Genomic DNA, 17629 nt, shown 5'->3' with positions numbered 1-17629 from the left:
CGATGTGTCCCTTTCATGTTGATGTTTCTCTCTCTCTCTCTCTCTCTCTCTCTCTTCCTCTTTCTCCCTCCCACTCTATCTGTACAAAAATTGGAAAAATGTCCTTGGTGAGGATAAAAAAATAAAATAAAATAAAAAAAGAATGCCATTGATTTCTGGATGTTAATTTTGTATCCTGCTACTTTGCCAAATTCATTTATTAATCTAGTAGATTTCTGAAGGAATGTTTAGTGTTTTCTGTGTATAATATCATGTCATCAGCGAATAATAAATTTCACTTTTTCCTTTCCAATTTAGATCTCTTTTATTTTTTCTTCTTGTCTAATTGCTGTGGCTAAGACTTCCAGTACTATGTTAAATAAGAGTAACAAAAGTGGGTATCCCTGTCTTGTTCCTGTTCTTAAGGGAAATACATATATGGCCTCTATTATGTCGAGATATGATCCCTCTATTCCCACTTTGCTGAGCATTTTTATCAGAAATGGGTGCTGGATTTTATCAGATGCTTTTTCAGCATTTATTGATATGATCATATGGTTTTTATCTTTCATTTTGCTTATGTGGTGTATCACATTTATTGATTTGTGAATATTGTACCAGCCTTGCATCCTTGGAATGAATCCCACTTGGTCATGGTGAATAATTTTTTTAATGTATTGCTGGAACCGATTTGCTAATATTTTTTAAGGATTTTGGCATCTATGTTCATCAAGAATATTGGCCTGTAGTTTTCTTTCTTTGTAGTGTCTTTATCTGGTTTTGGAATTAGAATTATGAAGTTTTCCTTCTTGAATTTTTTGGAATAGTTTGAGGAGAATGGGTATTAGTTCTTCTTTGAATGTTCTATAAAACTCCCCTGTGAAGCCATCCAGACCCAGGCTTTTGTTTGCTGGGAATTTGTTGATTACATCCTTGATTTCCTTAGTTGTTATTGGTCTGTTCAAGTTTTCTATCGCTTCCTGGTTCAGTTTTGGGAGACTGTGTGATTCTAGAAATTTGTCCATTTCACCTAGGTTGTCCAATTTGTTGGTGTTAAATTGTTCATAGTATTTTTAACAATCCTTTGTATTTTTGTTGTGTCAGTTGTTACTTCTCCTTTTTTTTTTCTTTCTGATTTTGTTTATTTGGATCCTCTCTCTTTGTTTCTTGGTGAGTCTGGCTAAAGGGTCATCAATCTTGTTTATCTTTTCAAAGAATCAGCACTTTGTTTCATTGATCTTTTGAACTTTTTTTTTGTGTGTGTTTAGTTTTTTAGTCATTTATTTCTGCTCTGACCTTTACTATTTCTTTCCTTCTGCATGCTCTGGGTTTTTGTTGTTGCTGTTGTTTCTTTCTAGTTCTTTAAGTTGTAGGGTTAGATAGTCTATTAGAACTTTTTCTTGTTTCTTGAGGTAGGCCTGCAGTGCTATGAACTTCCTTCTCAGGACTGCTTTTGCTGCATCCCATAGATTTTGTGTTGTTGTGTGTTCATTTTCATTGATTTCCAGGAATTTTTAAATTTCTTATTTGATCTCCTTGGTAACCCATTCATTGTTTAATAACATGCTATTTAGCCTCCATGTGTTTGAATGTTTTTGAGTGTTTTTATTGTAATTAATTTCTAGTTTCATGCCATTGTGATCTGAGAAGATGCTTGATATGATTTCAATCTTCTTGAACTTGTAGAGATTAAGTTTGTGTCCTAACATGTGGTCTATCTTTGAGAATGTCCCATGTGTACTTGAGAAGAATGTGAATTCTGCAGTTTTGGGGTATAAGTCTCTGTAAATATCTATTAAATCCATTTGATCTAGTGCATCATTTAGAGTCTCTGTTTCCTTGTTAATTTTTTCTCTAGAGGATCTATCCAGTGATATAAGCAGAGTGCTGAAGTCCCCTGCTGAGATTGTATTGCTGTTGATTTCTCCTTTAAAATCCTCCAGAAAATTTTTAATATATTTCAGCGCTCCTATATTAGGTATATATGTTTACCAAGGTTATATTCTCCTGTTGGACAGATCCTTTCAATATTAGGTAGTGGCTTTCTTTGTCTCTTGTTATGGCCTTCATTTTGAAGTCTATTTTATTAGATATGAATATTGCTACCTCAGTTTTTTTTTGTTTTTCTATTTACTTGGAAAAAAATTTTCCACCTTTCCTTTTCAACCTGTGTGAGTCTTTTGTTGTGAGGTTGATCTCTTGTAAACAACATATATATGAGTCATGCTTTCTTATCCATTTAGCTACTGTGTGTCTTTTGATTGGAGCATTTAATCCATTTACATTTAAGGTTATTACTGATATGTACTTATTTATTGCCATTTTAATTTATTATGGCTATGTTTCTCTCTCTAATTATTCTGCTTATTATAGTAGTTCTTTTAACATTTCTTGCAGTGCTAGTTTGTTGCTAATGTATTCCCTTAGCCTTTCTTTTGCTGTTGTTGTTTTGTCTGGGAAGCTCTTTATTTCACCTTCTATTTTGAATGATAGCCATGCTGAATAGACTAGTCTTGGGTTCAGATTCTTGTTTTTTATTACCTTGAATACTTCATCCTAGTCCCTTCTGGCCTGTAGTGTTTCTGTTGAGAAATCAGCTGCTAGCCTTATGGGGGCTCCTTTGTAGGTAATCTGTTGCTTTTCTCTTGCTGCTTTTAAGATTCTCTTGTTGCCTTTAATTTTGGGCATTTTAATTAAATTTAATTAAATTAATTAAAAATTAAATTAAAAATTAAATTAAATTTTAATTAATGGTGTGGGCCTCTTTACGTTCTTTTTACTTGGGGCTCTCTGTACTTCCTGAACTTGTATGCCTTCTTCCTTCAATAAGTTAGGAAAGATTTCTGCCATAGTTTCTTCAAATATATTCTCTTAACCCTAGCACATTTTCTTCTTCTGGTACTCCTATGATGCAGATGGTGTTACATTTCATATTGTCCCACAGGTCTCTTAAACTGTCCTCCTGTTTTTTAATTGTTTTTTTCTTTTTGGTTCTCGGATTGGGTAATTTTTTTCTACCCTGTCTTTTAATTTGCTAATCCAATCTTTGGCTTCCTTTAATCTGCTAGTTATTCCTTCTAATGTGTTCTTTATTTCTGCTATGTCATTCTTCATTTCTGCTTGGTGGTTTTTCATTTCCAATTGGTTGATTTTCATTGTTTCTGTATGTTTATTCATGCTGTTGAGCTTTCTCATAATCATTACTCTGAACTCTACCTCTGATAACTTGCTTAATTCCATTTCATTTAGCCCTTCTTCTGTAGAATTCTCCTGTTCTTTCATTTCGGATGTGTTTCTTTGTTTCACCATTCTGGCTGTCTCAGCAGGGTTTAGAGCCTGCCAAATTTTCCGTGTCAGTGTTCTGCTGATTGTGGCTCCCTCTGCTGGATTTGGATGAGTATGGAAGGGACCATGCTAATACCAATGTCTAGTCTTACTTTCCTGGGTAGAGTCACAAGCCAAGCAAAGATTTAATTATCCCAGAGCTTTTGCCTACAGGTTGACTATTAGTCTCAGTTACTTAATGAGCCTCAGGTTGTAGCTCTCAGCTGAATGAAAAATCCCACAGGTGGGCAGGCTAAGAGGCTTTACAGCAGGTAGAGCAATTGCTTTCCCCTGGGTTAAAGTTGCTTTGAGAAAAAAATGGTTTCTGCAGTGTGGGTTATTGGTTTAGCACAGGGACCCAGGCCTCAGCCTTCGCAGCTCAGTCCCTAGAACCATGACACCCAGTCTGCCCTCCCTCCGCCAGAGCCCAAGATGAGTGGCTGTAGCTGTAATTTAGTGCACTGGCCCTTCAGGGAAGTGCTGGTGTTCCCTTTGCCTCTCCCTGCGGGACAAACTCTGCTCTGGTGATTTTCTCAGCCGGGTGGCATGTAGGTACCTTTCCCTGTTCAGCCACTCTGTCCTGGGAAACTGGCTTGGGATTTTAACCCTGATTTCTCAGAGGGAATTGCTCACAGCTAAGACAGCCCTCAACTGGTGTCTCTGGGCACCCAATCAGCCCTGCTGTGCCTCCGCAGCTCCTACCAGTCTCAATCTGGGGTCCTCTTTATGTCCCTGGCTATAAGGGTTCTCTCCAGCTGCTCTTCAGCTGTTTTTTTTCCAGATGACATGTCTTTATTTTAGTTGTAACTTCAGTTTGGTCCTGGGAGACAGTCTGTGTAGCTTCTGTTCACTCTGTCACCAGTTTCCTGGTTCCTCAAGTTTTTATTTTAATATTAAAAAGATATTTAACTGATTTTTAAAGACTACACCTAATTTTATTTATTTATTTATTTATTTATTTATTTATTTATTTATTTATTTATTTTTGCTAATCCTCACTGGAGGATATTTTTCCATGATTAAAAAATTTTTTTTTCTTTATTGATTTTTAGAGAGAGAGGAAGGGAGAAGGAGAGAGATATAGAAACATTAATGAGAGAGAACATTGATTGGCCACCTCTTGCATGCCCACATCCTGGACATGTGCCCTGACTGGGAATCGAACTGGCGACCTCTTGGTGCATGGGTCAATGCTCAACCACTGAGCCACACTGGCCGGGCTCCATTGATTTTTTTTTTAATATGTTTTTTAATTGATTTGTTTTTTGGAGAGTGAGAGAGGAAGGGAGAGAGAGATAGAAACATCAATGTGAGAGAGAAACATCAATCAACTGCCTCCTGCATGCCCCGACTGGGGATTGAGCCCCAAATCCAGGCATGTGCCCTGACCAGGAATCTAACTGGGACCTCTTGGTCCCTGGGACGATGCTCAATTTACTAAGCCACACTGGCCGGGCTCCACTGATTTTTTTTTTTAGAGAGAGTGAAAAGGAGGGAGGGAGAGAGACACATTGATTGGTTGACTTCCACACACACTTCAACCAGGGCCTGAGATCCAACCTGTAACCCAGGTACATGTCCTTGATCAGGAATCAAACCCACAACCCTCTGGTGTGAGGGCCAAAGCTCTAACCATTGAGCATACTAGCCAGGGTCACATCAAATTTTTTTTCCTTTCTTCATTGATTTTAGAGAGAGAGGAAGGGAGAAAAAGAAAGAGATAGACACATTGATGAGAGAGAACATCAACTGGCCTCCTCCTGCATGCCTCCCACTGGGGATTTTGCCCACAACCTGGGCATGTGCCCTGACCGGGAATCGAACTGGCGATCTTTTGGTGCATGGGTTGATGCTCAACCACTGAGCCACACCGGCCAGGCCACACCTAATTTTAAATACATGCATTAACTGACACTTGAGGTGGGGAGGCAGCCACAAGGCAGAAGCTCAATTTAGAGAGCAATCCCTCCCTGACAGGCACCAACCACTGTTTCTAGAGTCTTTGATCACCTGGTTCCCTGCTGGTTGCACATGTGCGGAAAACCAGGAGTGAGAAAATAGGGTTGAGCCCTCCCTGTTGGCTTCGTGGCCGTGATTTCCCTGGATTGTGTTTTCCTCCAGAATAAAATAAAGCAATTGAATTAAATCAATGATGAGTTCTTAATCTGGGCCTGGAAGTCTCTAGGAATTCTACTGAAAATTCAGCCATCCAAGCAGTTTTCTGAGGTTAAAGTACATAGCTTTCATCAGATTCTTTAAGGAGAGGGTGACCCAACAAAGCTGACTTCTAAGCTTCCTCCCCCTCCAGCTTATAAGTGTGAGTTGAGACTTAGATCAAAGGAGGAAATTAAGCATTCCATTCTTTGTTCTGGTTTTATAAATACAATCAATGGAAGAAGAATTCTTTGGTCTCATCTTTTCTCAAACCCCATTCAGATTTAGGAATATTAAGGGTAGTCTCCTAGGACACACCAAAGAATTCTCAAGGCTACATCTCCACCCCTGCCCTGTGATTCATTTTACTGAGGAGGCAAATGAGGTGCTGGTACAGTGACTCATCCAAAGTCCAACAGCACCTCCTTGTGGTTTGGATCTAGAAGGTCAAGACTTCTTGTACCTGTCAAATGTCCTGGGAACATATTTTGAGATATTTTTATTTAAAAATCAAAACAAAACAAACCTCTTTTTCTCTTTCAAAAGTAATATTTTAAAAATTCAGCAACATAGAAATGTATAAAATATAAATAGAAGGCTCAACTTCCCAGTTTACCTCCCTAGACGTTAAGTAGTATAATGGATTTTTTTTTATAGAGATACATATAGATTTGTTTAATTGAATCATGTTATATACCTTGTCTTGTACTTCTGTTCAGACAGTATATCATCAGCATTTTCCATTTGAACGTGTGTGTGTGTGTGTGTGTGTGTGTGTGTATCCACTATAATGTGTTTATTTGAACGGCTAGGTTAAATCAGTTTTTTGAACAACATGGAATAAAACTTCTGCCATCTTGGAGCAATTATTCAAACTTCTTATAAACTAATTAAAACTGTTAAACTGTTAAAAAATAATTAGGAACAGCTCAGGACCACTCACATGAAATTGTTCAAGTGAGCATGTTCCCATAGCCTCAGGGAGCTGCCTTCCATTAAATGTCCAGCAAGGTTGAGGTCCATCTGCTTTGTATAGGTGCTCATCAAATCACAATTACAAATTGCAATAGCAAGAGAACGTATCAGCAGCCTTACCATGATTTTATTATATATAGTTTAAGTTATTATAATTTTAGTGTCCTACCTATCTAACTCTATATTCTTATTGTAGAGGTTTTATAAGTTTTGGACACTTAAGATTAGCTTTTAATTTGATAAATGTTATTATATTTTGGTAGAGGTGAAATAAGTAACCTAAGAACTAGAAGACAAATGATGGGTAGATAGAGAGACATAGATATAAATGTATAATTATTTAACAACTCCTATTAAAAACAGGACATTTAATAGCTTCAAATTGAACGAATAAAGCTCAGTTTTGTAATGCAGAAACAAAATGTATCAATCTTACAATGCTAATAAAATCCCATGGGTGGCATTTTACATATAATATTCTTTTATTCAACCTATAATGTGATGGTTTGGAAACTTTAAATAAATACTTGACTAACACAGTCACTGAGTATCTGAATACTTTCAAAATGTCTTGGTTGAACATCTCATAATGTTACAATATACATCTAAAAAATGTGTTATGCCAAACAAAGAACAGTACATCATGGTGGTTAATAGTTCCAGCTTGGGAGACAGATCAACCTGGGTTTGAATCCTAACTTCATCATTAGTTAGGTGACCCTGAGCAAGTCACATCACTTCTCTGAACCTCAGTATTCTCATATGTGAAATGGGTTTTTAGTCCCCAAATAACAGATATGTAGCAAGAATTACATGAGATCTTGGAGGTAAAGTATTTCACACATTGCCTAATGATGAACAAGCATTAAGGATTATTACTTTTTTTTTTGGCACGTGCCCCTAGTGGGAACCGAATCCGGGACTCTCTGGCCCGCAGGTCAACATTCCAACCGCTGAGCCAAACCGGCCAGGGCGATTATTACTATTTTAAATAAAAGAGAAACAAAAGTCACCCAGTGCTAAGGTGAAGGATGCTTTTCTCTGAGGTCTTTATGAACCACAGGTAACTTGTCAGGACCTCCTAGTCTCATCTGCTCAAGATGTACATACTCCGATCCTAGCCATTTCACTGCATGATCTCACAGCGAGTGGCCACTTCCAGGAACGAGATGCCCTCAGTCACTTCTCCCCCCCCCCCCCCCCCCCCGCCCTTCTTTTCTGATATCTGCATAGAAAAGGGACAGAAGGTCTTAAAGTTAAGTACAAAATAAGGCAAGTGTTAACAGTCAGAAGAAAGACTCCTGCTGCTGGCCTCTGAGGGTTTGATGCTAACCTGATCTGAAGAAGAGCTTACTTTCCAGACTAGAATTCACAGTGAATTTATTTTATCTTCTTTTTCATGAAAGTAATATATGTTTGGGACAGAAAAAAATTGCGCAGTACAAAGAAATGAAACATTAAATTTCCTGTCCCCAAATACCTCCCGTTTCAGTCCCTTGCTTTGTCTTAACTACTGGTTTTAGGGTCCTTTAGGGTCATCTCCATCAGAGGAAGATTGAATGAAACAATCTCATCCAAGTGTTTGTTAGGTCTGGGTCAAGATATGCCTAACTAAAGAAAACAAGAGGATTTCTTGTCCTCTGGTTAAGGCTAGTGTCAACACTAGGTAGCAGACATCATCCTAGCAGAATTTGAAAATGGAATTCTGAAACAAATGAACAGTTCATGGTCAAAAGGGCCAGCAGGCTGGGGTTGGCTTTTCTATTTAGCCCTGACCTCATCCACCACCATAGTCCCTGGGTAGAGTCAAACAGAGGACCATAATAAACTAGGCAAAGGCCCACAGCTGGTCCAACAAGGAAGGTTTGGAAACCAGACTAGGAACCAGATCTCTTTCTGTACAACCAGGTACCTGGGGTGGTGACAGAGTGAATTCGGCCCTGAATGATCCAGACCTGGCACCTAGACAGACCCCTTGAAAAGAAAGAGAGTATGCCCTGGCCGGTTTGGCTCAGGGGTTGGAGTGTCGGCCTGCGGACCGGTTCCCACTAGGGGCACATACCAAAAAAAAAAAAAAGAAAGAAAGAAAAGAGAGAGGAATGAGTTCACCTGATGAGATGCAGGATTCCCATAGCCAAGCCAGCCACATGCACACTGGGAAGACACCAAGACCCTCCTTTTCTTCTTAGAGACATACCAATCAACTTGTAACTTACCTAGCAGGAATTTGGAAGTTCATTAAGAAAACAAAAGTAATCCAAGTTCATTTCATTATGGTCAGACACCAGCAAAGTAAATCAAGATTATCACTATGTATTTATATCCACAAAGAGAACAACTTTGGCATGGATCACAAAGTATTTAATTATAATTTAGGCATTTCATGACCGACAATGTTTTATTTCATTGTGTCTTTATTTATGGGCATGCCAACATGACCACAAAAATTCTAAGTTCCTACCAGTCCTTCACTGACATCCTGTATTGTTAGAAAAAATAAAAATTAACTATAAAGAAAAAAAAATCCACTTTCATAAGTGGCTTGCAATGATGTAGTCAGAATAATGAAACTAGAGAAGGAAAAGTGTATCTCCTTAAGCACACAAGCTCTTTGAAGTTCCTCTACCTTTTCAAAGGCTCTTTCCCCCACCTCCAAGTTGTCCTTTCAGAATCACCCCTCTTTTAGGCCTTTCACTTCCCAATTAGATTGAGTTTCTCCCCCTTTTCCACTTCTGTAGTGCCCTGTTCTTAATTAAGTAATTGTATCAGCAATATGTTCTAACAGTCTGTCTCTCCTACTGGTTGATGAGCTCCTCAGAGGGTAAAAGACTGCAAGAAATCGCCTTGCTCATTACGATACATCCACACAAAGAAGTGCTGTGCTGCAGTCAGAGAGAAGGAATCATCAGGCGTTAGGCAGACACCACTTTACACCCAGGAGGATAACTGTAGTCAAGAAGTCAGATAATAACAACTGTTGGCAAGAATGTGGAGAAATTAGAACCCTCATACCTTCAGGTAGGATTGTAAAATGGTACAGCAGCTGTGAAAAACAGTCTGGCAGTTCCTCAAAATACTGAACATAGATGATCCATGAATTCTACTCCTAGGTATATTGCCAAGAGAACTGAGAACACCTGTCCATACAAACACTTGAATGAGAATGTTCATAGCAGGATTATTCACAATAGCTAAAAAGTGGAAATGACTCAAGTGTCCATCACTGAAGAATGAATCAATAGAATGGGGTATATCCATACATGAAATATTATTTGGCAACAAAAAGAAGGGAAGTATGAATACATGAAACATCATGGATGAACCTGGAAAACATTACAAGGGGAAAAGTCAGTTACAAAGGACTGCACAGTGTATGATTCCATTTAAAGAAAAGGTCCAGAATAAGCAAAACTATAGCGATAGAAAACGTATGGTTAGTGGAACTGGAGGGAATGATGAGTGACTGCTAACGGGTGCAGAGTTTCTTTTGGGGGTGATAAAAATGTTCTAGGATGGATTGTGGTGATGGTAGCAACTCTGAATATATCAAATACTACTGAATTGCATACTTTAAATGGGTGAATTGTCTGGTGTGTAAATAATCTCTCAGTAAAGCTATTACTAAAAAAAATAAGGAAGAGCTCTTTAATACTGAAAGACATGATTTCTAGGATCTAAAGTTAACTTTAAAAAGGTAAGTTGAAAATTTATAATATATGTGTGAGAAATGAGGTAAATTAAAAAAGTGCATGCATCAGATTATTTTTGCAAAAAGAAATCACAAGAAAGATAAATCAGAAATTAATGCTAATGTCCCCTATAGAGGGAGAGTCAGAAAGGGATGTAAGGGAAAGAGGAGGTAGTATCACTTCTTTAAGTAAACCTTTTCGTTTAGATTTGACTTTTGAAACCATGCTAATGTTTTTACATATTAAAAAAAATTAAATCAAGTTAGCAGGAACACTGAAACTGAGTGTAAACAGAAAACAAATATATTGAACTATATATCAGATGGATAATATAACTGTATGGGAAGAAACTAATATAGGATTGTGAACATAGAAACATACTCTAAAGACAAAAAGAATGGCAAATAGATCTTGAACTTTGCTCAATAAGTCTATTATTGGAAATGGTATGGGTGTAGAAATTCTCAGAGTATTTTGTAAATATTGTAGGATAGAGCAAATGACAACTTATATTGAAGTTTTTAGAAACCAGAGCTTTCACTATTGAAAAATGAATATGAACATAGGAAATGGGACAGAGATGAGGAATCCCATTCTGTTGGACTTGAACTGGAGGAAAGTCATGATTTAAAGTATATAGGTATTGATTTACTATTTAGATTGGCTAAGAGGATCTAGAAGCAATCCCAATCCAAAAGCATCAAGCACTCTTAGCACCCAGAGCTTGGTTTCTGAAGTCCATTTCCCAATGTGAGGAACCAGAGCTTCCGGGGGGGTGGGGGGGGGTGGCTGTTCAGCACTGGGCCATGAAAACACAAAATTATTATCTTGCTGCATAAAGAAGAGTTAAAAGAATGATGAGGACAGGTCAAAAGTTTCCAGAACACATCTTGAAGGGGTTCCTACTGGCCAAATCGGGGACAATTGAATACCAAAATAAATATCATTAATGACAGATGATAACATGTTAAATAAAACAGGAATTCATGAGTTCATACTGAGATAAATAGATAGATAATAGCTAGCTAGCTAGATTGATAGATAGCTAGATAGCATCCTTACATTGAAAAGTCAATTGATGTAGATTGAAGGATGGAATAAGAAAATCACTATTTAGCAACCATCACAGTAATAATAAATTCAGCCAAGAAATAACAATGAATGTTAAAGTTAATGGGCAAAAGTTTGATGAGGAACAGAATACTTCCATACTCTCAAAATAACTCTCCACAAAATACTTGTTGAATATAAAGCAAAATAGAGTGACTATAATAGAGAAACCTTGCAGCAAATACCACTTTAATCAAGTAATGAAGGCTAACATTATCATGAGAGGACACATTAAAATTGTATGCCATCTCATCAGACACACTGAGGACACAAAACATCACTTCTGAGATATTCCTCCCAAAATGCAAAACCTGAATCTAATCTTTTTTCTCTTCATTTTGTTTTTATTACAGCTTGTTTGCTTAATTTACAGCAAGCAGAAAATAAGCTGGGTCTTGTTTTGATCCAAACATTGATGTTTTAAAGGTTGTACATAATATTAATTAAAAAGAACATATAACAATGTCTTTTAAGAAGCTTCTATAAGGAAGAAAGTACAAAGTTTAACCCCACAACTTTCTTCTTTGCTAGAACTGCAAGCTACTGTTACAGTTTTAAATAGACTTTTAGTTGTTGAAACTATATATCCAGGAGAATCTAAAAAAAATTAGAGAAACGAGCATATAAATTATTACATAGCAATAATGAACACTAACTGCAAAATAGTAAAGAAATGAAAGTTAGAAATACTATCAAATAAACAAAGGTCCTGGAATCAATACTTTTTTTTGTTGTTAATCCTCACCCAAGGATATTTTTATATTTTCCCATTGCTTTTTAGATAGAGTGGAAGGGAAAGAGGGAGGGAAGGGGAGAGAGAGAGAAAGAAACATCTATGTGAGAGTGACACATAGATTGGTTGCCTCTGGCCAGACCCCAACCATGGGTGGGGATTGAACCTGCAACCCAGGTACATGCCCTTGACCAGAATCATGGGCCAACGCTCTAACTGTTAAGCCAAATCTGCCAGGGCTACAATCAATCCTTTGCACACATTCCACAAACAGTATGTAAAAACCACCTTTTGTTCTTTACCAGTAAGGCCTAGATTGAAAAAAAAGCAAGCCTTTATAAGGAATTATTTCTCCCACAATATTTCTTACTTATAACCTGCAAGCAAGCAATCTAAAAATTTTAGGTGCTAGCTTTTATTTTGAAATGAGATCGAACATGTCAAGTCACTTTTATTGCCCCCAAAAAGATCTCTCAGAGAAATGCTAGAAATTATAAATGATTAAGGGCATTATTTTCTCATTTTTAGTCAGCTACAACATTGATATCAAAAACTCAAAGATGTGACTCATACTTAAAGTCAATTCTTTTTCTAAAAGTATTTAAAATTCCATAGCATCACAGAATCACCCAGTATGGGAGTGTTGTCTTTCAACCTGCCTCACATTAAATAAACTGAGGTGTGAAAAACAAGCCTCTTTCATTGACTTGCTTACATTTTAAGGTGAATTTTTCTGTTTGTATGTTCCACACCTTCATAGAAACCAGAAAAATGGCAGCAAAACATCTGTGTTTCAGTCAAAAACTCTATCTCCCTGGAAATGCTACTTAACCCAGTTGGCATTATTCCCTAAGACAGAGGGGTAAACAAAAGAACTATTCCACACTGTCATAAATTAACTATTATCCCGGGTCTAGACATCTTGATAAGAAAAAAGGTCCACCCTGAGCTTAAATATATACTGTGGCTACAACTTCACTTTTGCATCATTCTATATTAGCAAGCTACATTTCTAGGTTAACAAGTCAACCAAATATGGACATGAATGTTTATTTTTAATAAGACAATGTTGCAAATTATGGTCAACCAACATCTTTTCACTAATACTCCAAGCATAAAAAATGACAATCTTTACAAAAATATACAGAGCCCTGGCCAGTTTGGCTCAGCGGTTAGAGCGTTGGCCTGCGGTCCGGAGAGACCCGGGTTCGGTTCCCGCTAGGGGCACGTACTTCGGTTGCAGTTTGTCCCCGGCCCTGGTTGGTCGTGTGGGTGGCAGCCACTCGATGTGTCCCTTCACATCGATGTTTCTCTCTCTCTCTCCCTCCCACTCTATCTGTACAAAAAATGGAAAAATATCCTCGGGTGAGGATAAAAAAAACAAAACAAAAATATACAGAGACACCACAAATTGGTAGCTAACCATTACATTAAACAAACTGGACTCTAAGAGTGGCTTCTCAACAGCATATCATTTTAATTGCAACCATTGCCCCACACAGGGAAAACTGACAAGTGTTTTGTAAGCATCATTGCAACATTGTATTTCTGATAATTAAGTAAACCAAACTATAAGTAAAAGAATAATATATGACTGAAAATACCATGGTTTGTACTACTAGTGGCCACTTTGAATGTAGGTGGTTCTTTTCTCCATTATTCCTTTTCATATTTTGAGCCACACTTATAATGTATTTTGGAATGTTTTAGAGGTGTCTTTAGTTTTGGTGTGAGAAGCAGACCTAGAATGTGATTTAGTGTTTATTTCTTTCCCAGGCTGGGACTTGGACTGTGATCTTGAATTGGACTTAGATCTTGCAAAACATCAGTTTCAGTGTTTGAATCTATCATTGTTGGAATGACTTCTGCTACACTGTGGTGTTCCAGTTGGTCTATTGTTTCTAGGACTATAAAATCTTCTATAGTTGTAATAAAAGGACCAACCTTTCTTTTCTTTCTTTCTTTTTTTTTTTTATCCTCACCCGAGGATATTTTTCCATTTTTTGTACAGATAGAGTGGGAGGGAGAGAGAGAGAGAAACATCGACTTGAAGGGACACATCGAGTGGCTGCCACCCGCACGACCAACCAGGGCCGGGGACAAACTGCAACCGAAGTACGTGCCCTTAGCGGGAACCGAACCCGGGTCTCTCCGGACCGCAGGCCGACTCTCTAACCGCTGAGCCAAAGTGGCCAGGGCAAGGACCAACCTTTCTTGATCTCCTTTCATAACTTAGGCTTCTAGGTCTATATTTGTCATAATCATGAGGGCCTGAAGAATTGTACACATTCCTCCCTTCCTTGGTTTTCATCTGATTTGGAGTCTTCCGATCCCCCTGTGTAAACTGTATTTCAGTTTGGTGACCACAAATCCATTTTCTGTTCAAATTATGTAAAGCATGTTTGGCATCATGAACATCTTCGAATTGAACATAAGCAAATCCTCTTGGATGGTGAGTGAAGAAATCAAGTGGAACATACACATTAACTATAGGACCATAACGACCAAATTTGTGTCATACATCTCCAGACCTGGTATCATGGTCTATGTTCCTTATGAATAGAGATATGATGGAAGTATACAGGGCGCAGGACATGACGGTGGCCTGAGTCTCAGCAGGGGTGCTCATGAGCTCAGCAAACCATCTGCCTGAATCTAATCTGAAGGGAACATAAAGCAAAGTAAAACTGAGGGCATTCTACAAAGTAACTGACCTTCAATTGTATCCAGGTCATAAATTCAAGGAAAGATAAGTAGATATGGCAATTAAATGCAACATGTATTCCTGGATTGGATCCTTTTGCAACAAAGGACTTTCATGGAACAATTGGAGAAATATGAATTGGATCTATGGATTACATGACAGTAATTATCAGGGTTAATTTCTTAATTTTAAAGGTTGTATTGTGGTTATGCAAGAGAGTATTCTGGTTTAGAGGAATTCTAAAATATTCAGAGGTAATAGACATTATGTCAACTACTTTTCCTCAGATGGTTTGGGGGAAAGAATTTTGTTCTATTTTGGCACCTTTTTTTTTTAAAGTTTGAATTTATTTCAAAAAGAAAAAAAGATTCCACGAGTCCACAGACATAAATAAGAAAGTCCTTATTTACAGAAGAATGCCAACTGAAAAATGTCTGAAGAACAATAGAGTTTTTAAAATCATTTCCCAACTACCATGTTATTAATAGACTCGAGCAAGAATCAACAGATGCTAAAATTATTGGGCAAAAATTTGTTGGGGACCAGAGTACCTTACAGACTCAAAGCATCTTTTTACAAATTACTTATTAATTACAAAAAAGAAATGGCACCTTTACCAAAATATAGTTATGTTTCAGCCAAGTAATCAAAATTGGCATCATCCAAGAAGGGATGACCCAACATCAGATAATTCCTTGATTCCTATTGTGATGCACTGAACAAGACACTTACCCTGCCAAGAATGCATAATCACAGTGAAGTCATAGCAAGGCACTCAGACAGACCTCAAGTGAGGGACGTCTGTAAAACAATAGGCATGAACAAATCATTACAGGTTAAAGGAGATATGGCAACTAAATACAACATGTGTTCCTGGATTGGTGAGAAAAAGTATTGTTATGTTTAATATAGGGACAGTTGACAGAATTTGAATATAGACTGTATATTAGATAATAATATTGGGTCAATATTAAATTTTTGAATTTGACAATAAGAAACTGTCTTAATTCTAAGGAAATATACATTAGCAGTAAAGGTCTTGCTTTCTTCAACATAGTCTCTTCAACTTAAATGTTAAATTGGAAAAAAGAATGTGTGTGTGTGTGTGTGTGTGTGTGTGTGTGAGAGAGAGAGAGAGAGAGAGAGAGAGAGAGAGAGAAAGAAAGAGAGAGAGAGCACAAATGTATTAAATTGCTAATAAAAGGTGAGGTTTTCAAAATTTTAATTTATATAGAAATTACCTCACTCAATTCTGTATTTCTAGCACTTTCTACCATAAACTCTGGAACATAGATGCTCAATATACATTTATTAAATGCTTAAATTAAATGACAAAGTCCAATCAGGACTCTTTGAATTGCATGTGATAAGATATCCAGATCAAACTGCCTAAGTGACAAAGAAAATCAGTATGTTTAACTGTAAAGTCAAAGGGTATACTTTCTTCAGGCATAGTTGGATCCAGGGGTTCAATATATGTCGTCAGGATCTGAACTCCCCCCACACACCCATTTCCCTCTATGTTGGCTTTACTCTTGCTCATAAGCTGAATCTCCATATGATGGCCCGACATAGCTCCCTAGTTCAGCAGAAATAAAGATATTTTTGTCCAAATTGTCTATACACTTTCACTACTAAACATCATTTAACTGGCTTGAGTGGTCAGAGAGGATGAAAAACGCTGATGGGCATATCTGAGACTTGTAACCTTTACCCAAATCACATGGAATAAGAGTTTAATTAAGTTTAGGTCTCCAAGGAAAATCAGGGTGCTGTTCCAGAAAAAGGGGGATTGAATGCTAGGCCAGCAAAGCCACAGATGTCCATTTCTGAATTACTGTGTGAACTAAGACATAAGAAACCAAACACCCCCATTGCTCTTCTGAGCTATCTTGAGTCAGGACCAAAGGCTTCATCAAAAGTAGACAATCAGCCCTGGCCGGTCAGTGGTTAGAGCTTTGGCCTACAGACCAGAGAGTCCCAGGTTTGGTTTCTGCTAAGGGCACATGCCTCGGTTGCAGTTTGTTCCTGGCCCCAGGTGGGGTTGTGTGGGTGGCAGCCACTCGATGTGTCTCTCTCACATTGATGTTTCTCTTTCTCTTTCTCTTCCTCCCTCTCTCCCTCCTGCTCTATCTGAAGATAAATGCAAAAATGTCCTCTGGTGAGGATAAAAAAAAGAAAAAAAAGTAGACAATCACTAGCTCCCAGGCCAGACCTGCTCTTCACTTAATTTCACACTCATGTTCCAAGAAAGCTCTGAAGGGAGAAAGTTCTCAAGAGTGATCTACAAGCCTTGTAAAATGAGCAGCCTTAAATCATGACGCAAAGTTAGAAGAGCATTGCTGAGAAGTGCAGACAGGTTCTCCCTTCTTCCCTCTCCCTCCTTTTTATTGTTGACACTATTACAGATGTCCCCTACTCTCCCCACCCCCAGTCACCTTCTCTGTGAGCCTCCTGGCACAAAATCAATTGACACCACAGTCCTCAAAGTGAATCTCTAAAATCCAAGCTATTTATCTTTAAGGCTAATTAACCTATGCTTCAAAATAGAACGTTATTATTTGCCATTCAAAGTAAAGAAAGTTTCTTTAATCTCCTTTTTGAAGAACAGTGATTATTTACTCTAATGTGTTCCATTCCATTGGTTATGATAAAATCAGTTTAATAAAATAGTGGACATTTTAGAAACTTGGTTCGCCATCATTGGAGAGGGCTGTGATATTCCCAGAAGTAGAAAACATGGCCTCTGCTGTCAGGAAGCTCCCACTGTAAGTCAAGGGGAGAATTTACATGCTGGAGACATTCACTGAGGATCTATTACAGCCAGGGTGTGGCCAAACTTCGAGTTCCCTGAAAGTTCTGTGGATTCCAGGGTGCGTAGAGATTGAGGAAGATTACAATGTAGGCTTAACAAGGGAGAGCTTTTTGCCTTCTTACTCACTGATACGTTCCCAAGTCTAA

The 17629-nt window shown here is 37.8% G+C and overlaps 1 pseudogene; it reads right to left on the bottom strand.

Annotated features, from left to right (window-relative positions):
* Window positions 1-12183: 12183 nt before the first annotated feature.
* LOC118632713 lies at window positions 12184-16241 on the bottom strand (annotated as a pseudogene).
* Between the last annotated feature and the right edge of the window lie 1388 nt (window positions 16242-17629).

This window comes from Molossus molossus, unplaced genomic scaffold (genome assembly GCF_014108415.1).
Source record: "Molossus molossus isolate mMolMol1 unplaced genomic scaffold, mMolMol1.p scaffold_m16_p_17, whole genome shotgun sequence".
Taxonomy (NCBI): Eukaryota; Metazoa; Chordata; class Mammalia; order Chiroptera; family Molossidae; genus Molossus; species Molossus molossus.
Note: the sequence above shows the minus strand (reverse complement) of the source record. Positions and strands in the feature narration are given on the sequence as shown.